General features: G+C 44.9%; 1 long non-coding RNA gene across 2 annotated transcripts; it reads right to left on the reverse strand.

The window, feature by feature from the left end:
• Positions 1-1,685: 1,685 nt before the first annotated feature.
• On the reverse strand, positions 1,686-6,699 carry LOC124665493. 2 transcript variants are annotated; one of them, XR_006990583.1, is made up of 4 exons: positions 6,506-6,699; positions 4,616-4,767; positions 2,332-2,481; positions 1,686-2,018 (listed from the first exon to the last, which is right to left on the reverse strand). It is a non-coding gene; the product is annotated as an uncharacterized LOC124665493 (long non-coding RNA). The 2 variants fall into 2 exon arrangements; XR_006990582.1 differs by lacking the exon at positions 6,506-6,699 and having other exon boundaries at positions 4,616-5,457.
• Between the last annotated feature and the right edge of the window lie 388 nt (positions 6,700-7,087).

The raw sequence follows: 7,087 nt of genomic DNA on the forward strand, positions 1-7,087 counted from the left end.
AGACTCCTGGTTGGCTAGGGTTTCACCATTTTTGGTTTTCTCGCGGACGCGAGCACGGACGCTCGCTGTCTCAGACGAGCGGCCCCAAGAACGCACGGGCCCAGGCGTCATGCACTCAGAATGAGCAGCAAAAGGTGGAAAAAAAACTACCACATCCGACGGCTGTGGTGAAAAGTGGGATTATGGCTGGTGAAACGAACGAACCAGATTGATTTGCCCCTCTCAGACCCCCTAGATGGCTGGGTAGTCTTGCAACATTTATAGGAGAAATGTAGGATATCATTTCCTCTAAAACAAAAAAAAAACATCAACTAAATCAATTGTTTTCTCCACAACTGGCAATTTTGTTTTATGTGCAACTGACAAAAGACAATCTTGGTTGTCCGATTGACACTCTGGTGTGTGACTGATACATGAACATTGTCTTCGTTGTTTCGTTCTGTGACTGACACGTACGGCTTCACCAGTTTCTTTGGGGGCAACTTGGAATGGATTTTTCATGTTCTGGAACATTGTATTGACTGATTGGTTGTGGTAGCTCAGATATATAGCTCCAACAAGAGATTTTCCATCCAATACATTCAACCAAAATACAGATGGGTCCCCAACAAGCATGGACGATCCCTCCTTTTCACCTATGAGAGTAATGCTTATTGAATAAAACTCACCACTCATTAACTTTTGATAGGGATACACATACACTGTATATTTTGGAGCTTTTATTTGTGGGTAACTTTGTTACAAACTCTAAAATAACACTTCATCCATAATGAGTGTGACCTTTCAGAATTGTTACTTGCACACTTATTTTGGTCATTCGATCGTATCCGCTTCAAGGAGCCAATCGTTCGGGCAGGACGGTGGAGGCAGACACCATGCACCGTCCCACAACCATATATAGGGTGACTTCTTTTGGGCTTATGCTTATGCATAAGCCGGCTTCTGTGTTTCGGTGAGCAGAAAGGGTGACTTCAAGCAGTTTGTAGGTGGCAAACCGCTGAAGCCCAAAAGATCAGCCCAATTTCTGCCCAGCTTCCTCCCACCGTGAAGCCCATTTTTTGTACATAGCGAGAAACTGGTCTCGACCAGTTTCTAGGAGTTTCCCGAGCTTCTCCAGCCCGAATCGACGAGCGAGACCGTCACCCCCAGCCCCGCATCGCTCGAACCCCCACCTCCCGCATCGCTCGACCCCCACCTCCAACTTTAGAATGCGATCATAATCGCCCCGTATTTTTCTTGATGCTGTTGCTCACCGTGTTTTTCTTGATGTGTGCATCGAGGAAGTGAATGCCAATAATCGCCCCGTGCAAGTTTTGAATGCACTTGGTTACAAAAATTTGGTTGACAATTTTAACAAGCGCACAAAGAGAAATTATGATCGCATTCTAAAGTTGGAGGTGGGGGTCGAGCGATGCGGGAGGTGGGGGTTCGAGCGATGCGGGGCTAGGCGTGACGGTCTCGCTCGTCGATTCGGGCTGGAGAAGCTCGGGAAACTCCTAGAAACCAGTTTCTCGCTACGTACAGAAAATGGGCTTCACGGTGGGAGGAAGCTGGGCAGAAATTGGGCTGATCTTTTGGGCTTCAGCGGTTTGCCACCTAGAAACTGCTCTATAAGCCCAAAAGAAGTCACCCTTATTGAGGAGAGCAATGGCTACTGCAAGATATACTCTATCGCTATAGCTTGATACTTCAACATGTGCTTCTAGATAGATGTCGGTTTACAAAGTATTTGGTCGAACTTCTCGGTGTATATTTGTTCAAAACAATCATAAATCTTTGACAGCTAAGATATGAGAAACTATTCATGTTTGGTTCGCAACAAATTAGATGCCTTTTGAAGGAGTCAAACTGAAAAACAAATCTCCCCATGGTCTTGTCAGTGAACATATTAATTGTCGCCAGTTTTATTTGGCATCACTGCACCACATTTAACACATTCATATGACTCTGGGACCAAATCTGGGACGCGCGACATCTTTCAGAATATCACCCATTGGGTTTGCACCTACTCCACCAGACTGCCGCAAAACAAAAACAAAAATGTTTAAGATCATGCTGAGCTGAGAAAATTAAGGTGGGCCCTCAAAGTAACTGATTAAAGAAGAGCATCGAGAAAATCACTGGAAAAAAATGAGAACCATAATTAATACTTGAGGGGGCATGTTCAGACCAGTATGTGAAAGAGTGATTATGTGCCAGCGACAGAAAATGGTTCAAGTGTGTATCACATAAAATAAATACTGAGATCAACTATTGAGTACATATTATACTTGCAGAAGTAAAAGTCTAATGACTGATAAACTTAGAATCACAACGCCAAGAGTATCTCACCTGAAAAGGAACAATGACTCTTAACCTCTTGTTGCTGATCTCTTGAAGAATTTTGTCAAGAAGCAGTAGTTGGCTAGTTGCATTAGTCATATCGGGATTTTTGACAAGTGAAGTTTCCAGACATTCAAGGAGATAAGGGCAATTACAGCACTGTTACATAACGACAATAACAGATCAAAGTCAGTAACAATGTCAATATCTTTGCAGAAACAATTATGTGTAATGTAGATTGCAAGCATGAATAGTTGCACAGTAAACCTTTGAAGAGACCAGTTAATGTCACAAATTGCTTCAACTCTATCAGTTTTCCTGAGGATGGATGAATTTGAAAGCAGTATGGAACAATATCTACCTAGTTGCACTTGTGAAATGTAAGCAGGAATCCATGCTCCAGAAATTTTGAGGAATATGCTTTCTGCTCGTATGCAATATGATGTGCAAAACTTAATTTTGACATCTCAAGGACATCAACAGTTTCAGCGTAACTGCTATTGTGCTTCTCTCCAGAATTAAGTAAAGCTAACAGGTTCATGTACGGATCATGGCTATGGTTTGAAGTTTGATAGAGGAGCTGAAAAGTGTGCTTTCCCTTGCAGGGATTGGAGGTGGCGGCCACGAGGAAGGAGGAACTGGAGTGGTTGTCGAACAACGAAGTGTTCCCATGGGCAGAGACCACTAAATGGCTACACACACCCACACCACCCATTTTTGCTTACAAGACACTCCCTTAAAAAGCACATGACAAAAAACCGCCTTGCCCAAAAGTGTTTTATTACTTTAATTTGATGTCTAGCTAGTCCATTTCGGAAGAAAAAAAAGATTTAGGTAGTCTGCCGCTGTACATGACCCATCCGTTGTCGGGCTCCCTAGCTATTACAACCCTGGACACTATAGACATCAAACAAAGCACACAAGATCCAAACCATCCAGATCTATCAAGGAACCTCTTCTCCTGATCTCCATCTTTAAACAGAGTCGGCCAGCTCATGCACCGCCTACACGACCCTGCAGTCGCTGGCCATCCGTGACAAGGAAACAAGCTAGCGCGGAAGAGCACAACATCATCTCGCGCACCGTCATCGGCTTCCAACGAGAACGAGGTGCAGGAGATGATCCCTGAGGCAGCGTTCAACTGCAGGTAGTGCCCGCGCACATTCATGTCAGTGCGGGCATGGGGCAGGCACCAGAAATTGCAGAGGCACCTGCGCCAGGTCCACCAGAACCACTGAACCACGTGCGGCTACCAAAATGAAGCTAAAGGGTGGCAAAAGTTCGGAAGTGTGGCTAACAAAAGTGGAGCTACAGGGCGCAAAAAGTTGGGGAGGTGTGACAAACATTTTTTGTGTAAGATTTTACATCGTACAACGCCAATTTCTGGGACCACTTTTTTAGGGAATTTCTGGAATACAATGTTCAAAACTTAATTTTGATATCTCAAGGGCATCAGCAGTGCCAGCGTAACTGTTATTATCTCTCTCCTGAATTAAGTAAAGCTAACAGGTCCATGTACTGACCATCTGCCGTGGCAGGGATTGGAGGTGACCGCCGCCCTGCCGCTTGGCAGCGGGGGGGACAGGGGGGAAGACCATGTTCCCGTCAGCGGGGAAGATGGTGGTGGCGACCCGGCGCACGCGACAAAGGGGCTACAGCGGGGTGGGAGACGACACCGTGGAGCCTAGCTCCCACACTGCCAGGCAGCAGACTGGCAGAGTGCATCCGAGGAGACACCGCAGTAGCGGCTGGGGGCGGACAGGCCTTGCACGTTGTGCAACGCGTACGGCATGCGGTTCAGGACCGGTGGCTACTCCTCGAGTACCAGCCAGCGAACAACCCCACCTTCTCCCTTCAGCAACACTCCAACTCTGACAGACGCATCTTGGAGATGTACCGCCTTAGCGAGGACGGCGACGCCTCGACCGCCAGCCATGCCACCGCCAGGGCGCGCCAGGCCTCGCCGCCAAAGGCAAGGCGGCGACGCCACCGTTGGCAGAAGACCCGTCTCAAGCCCTAGCATAGCGCGAGCTGCTTCCCCTCAGTGATGACGGAGGATCAATGAATTAATGGAGACATGGAGCGAGTGACTGGAGATTCTAGCTATGATCAGCAAACGCTGTAGCTCCTTAACTTGATCCAATTTTCTTCTTCTCTGATCGATTTCCATTTTGTGAGGACATCACTAGGATTTAGGGGTTTAAGAATAAATTAGCTCAGGGACATTATCCTGAAAAATAGCAAGATTTGCCACGCTTGTTCAACCGTAGAAAGCAGAGTTGTTGATAGTTACCTTAACTGGGGTCTAGAGAGCTCACAACCAACACTATGAATTTTGTAGAAACTAGAAACTTGCTTGAGCTGTTCCAGATATGTTGGAGCTGGGCGTTGATAACAATCAACTATAACTGCCTCCTGTCCAATGTGTGATATAGACTCAATGTCCTGTGTCATGGCAGAAAGATAACAATTAAATAGAAAACATAAACTTGAGCTGAGGTAGGGCCTAGAGGTGTCATGTCAATATGATATCAAGGTGAAGTTAATGTGCTCTAAATGTGTAAGCAGCATTTACTTGTGCTAAGAATAGCAGAGGACTATCAGCACTTACATGCACACCCACACAACAAGCACACAGACAAAAAGGTCACCTTGCCCAACCTTTCCCTCCTACAAGACAACATCAGCGGCTGTATGCATCATTGCGATGCAGAGACTGGGGCAACCCATTTCGGAAAAAAAAACAAGACAACATTACACAGTGTTTATTACTTAAGTTTCATTTCTCGCTAGTCTCCCACTGTACATGACCCATCACTCGCCGCTCTCCCTAGCTTTTAAACCCTGGCAAACGTAGACTTCAACAAAGCACACCAGATCTCCAAAGCATCCAGATCCATCAAGAAATCTCTTCTCTCAATATCCATCTCCAAATGGAGTCCACCGGCTCATGCACCCAGCGACACCTCCCTGCAGTTGCTGGCCATCTATGACGAGGAAAACAAGCTAGCACAGCAGAGCCCAGTGTCGTCTCGCGCACTGCCATCAGCGTCCAACAAGGAGGTACAGGAGATGATTGCCAAGGCAACATTCAAGTGCAAGTACCATCCGCGCACGTTCAAGTACTTGAGGGCACAGGGCAGGCACCAGAAGGTGCACAGGCCACCAGAACCAGAACCAGGTGTGGCAAACAAAAATGAAGCTACAGGTACAGGGTGACAAAAGTTGGGAAGTGTGGCTAACAAAAATGAAGCTACAGGGTGGCAAAGGTAGGGAAATGTGGCTAACATTTTTTCTGTAAGATTCTGCATAGCACCAAGCCAATTTTTGGAACTACTATTTTAGGAAATTTCTTGAACTACTTTTTTAGGGAATTTCTGGAACTACTAACAAACAAGATTTCAGCGGGGAAGCTCGAAAAGAAGGAGAAAGCCTCTTCTTTTGTTGTAAGTGCTTTTTTGTGTACTACTATAAGACTTCATAGTTCCTACCTTATTATCAACAAGACAGATCCATGAGATTTGGACCAGGACTATAGGAGCTGGTTGACAGAATGTTTGTTTGGCATTTGTCCCACTCAATCCGTAAAGATCGGGCCAACCCTCCGTATCACAAAGTCCAAACAACTTTGACACATATGCCATTCCGCTCTTAAAAATTCTCTCCCAAAACAAACTGATCAATAAAATTGCTTTGGTACATCCAGTCCTCACCGTCTATGATATGGGCAGGTCCATGCATCAGACAGTCCTGAAGGCTAACGTGAACCTGCTCTTCTTTATATGATTGTCAAAATCAGGATGGCACCTGTCTAGCAAGTCTCTGAAGTTTCTGAAGTGGGCATTTACAGGCCAGTAAATATATGTAGGGAGAGCATTAGTCCTGAAGTTTCTGAAGTGGGCATCTTACGTGGGTTTGCGGCTCATGGCTCACGACTCCTTCTATAAGAATATGCCCAATGGTTAAACTTTATAGCATATCAAAAAGATTGTAGTCCACGTAATGAATTATAAAAATTACTAACAGTATATGCATATATCATTGAAGTTACTATTTCTCATCACACCATTTTTTAGTGGGAATAGACGGCTGTTTTGCCGTTCACGGCTGTTCTCATGATTCTTTTAAAGTTCATCAGCCTCAAATATATATGAACAGGGTAATGTTCATCAGATTGGAACACCTTTAATTGTCTTGAAGCTCGATCTTCTTTCTGAATGCTAATGAGTTCACCATATCCAAGCATGCTTTAGGCTAACACAACATTAAAACAGTATTGCAATAGAAACTGTAGAACCCCACTCCCATTTGGACAATGAAGATACATCCCAGGCCTCTGCAATCAGGAGAATGACACAATCACACACCCAACTCCATTGGTGCATAAAAATGAGAAAGCACATGATGGATAAGGGACAAGAGAAAGCGCATGATGGATAAGGGACAAGGAAGCAAGCGTATAAAATGAATACAACATCTAACCATATATATACTTCATAGTGATACCTGTTCAGAATAGATATGATAAATCGACGCACTTCTTAGTGATGATAGAAAACTTTGTCTGCAAAATAGTAAGGTCAACACAGAATCAACAAGTAAGACAAATATACAAGAAGCAGCAACAGCTGAGTTGAGAACAACAATGTTGCAATGACAAATAAAGCACCATGTACGGCTCGTGGATTGACCTCTATATTCTACTGCAAGACTGATTCAGCCACTCGGTTTCATGGGCAGGAATCAATAGGTTTATGTGGTTGTA

Source organism: Lolium rigidum, chromosome 6, assembly GCF_022539505.1.
Source record: "Lolium rigidum isolate FL_2022 chromosome 6, APGP_CSIRO_Lrig_0.1, whole genome shotgun sequence".
NCBI classification, from domain to species: Eukaryota; Viridiplantae; Streptophyta; class Magnoliopsida; order Poales; family Poaceae; genus Lolium; species Lolium rigidum.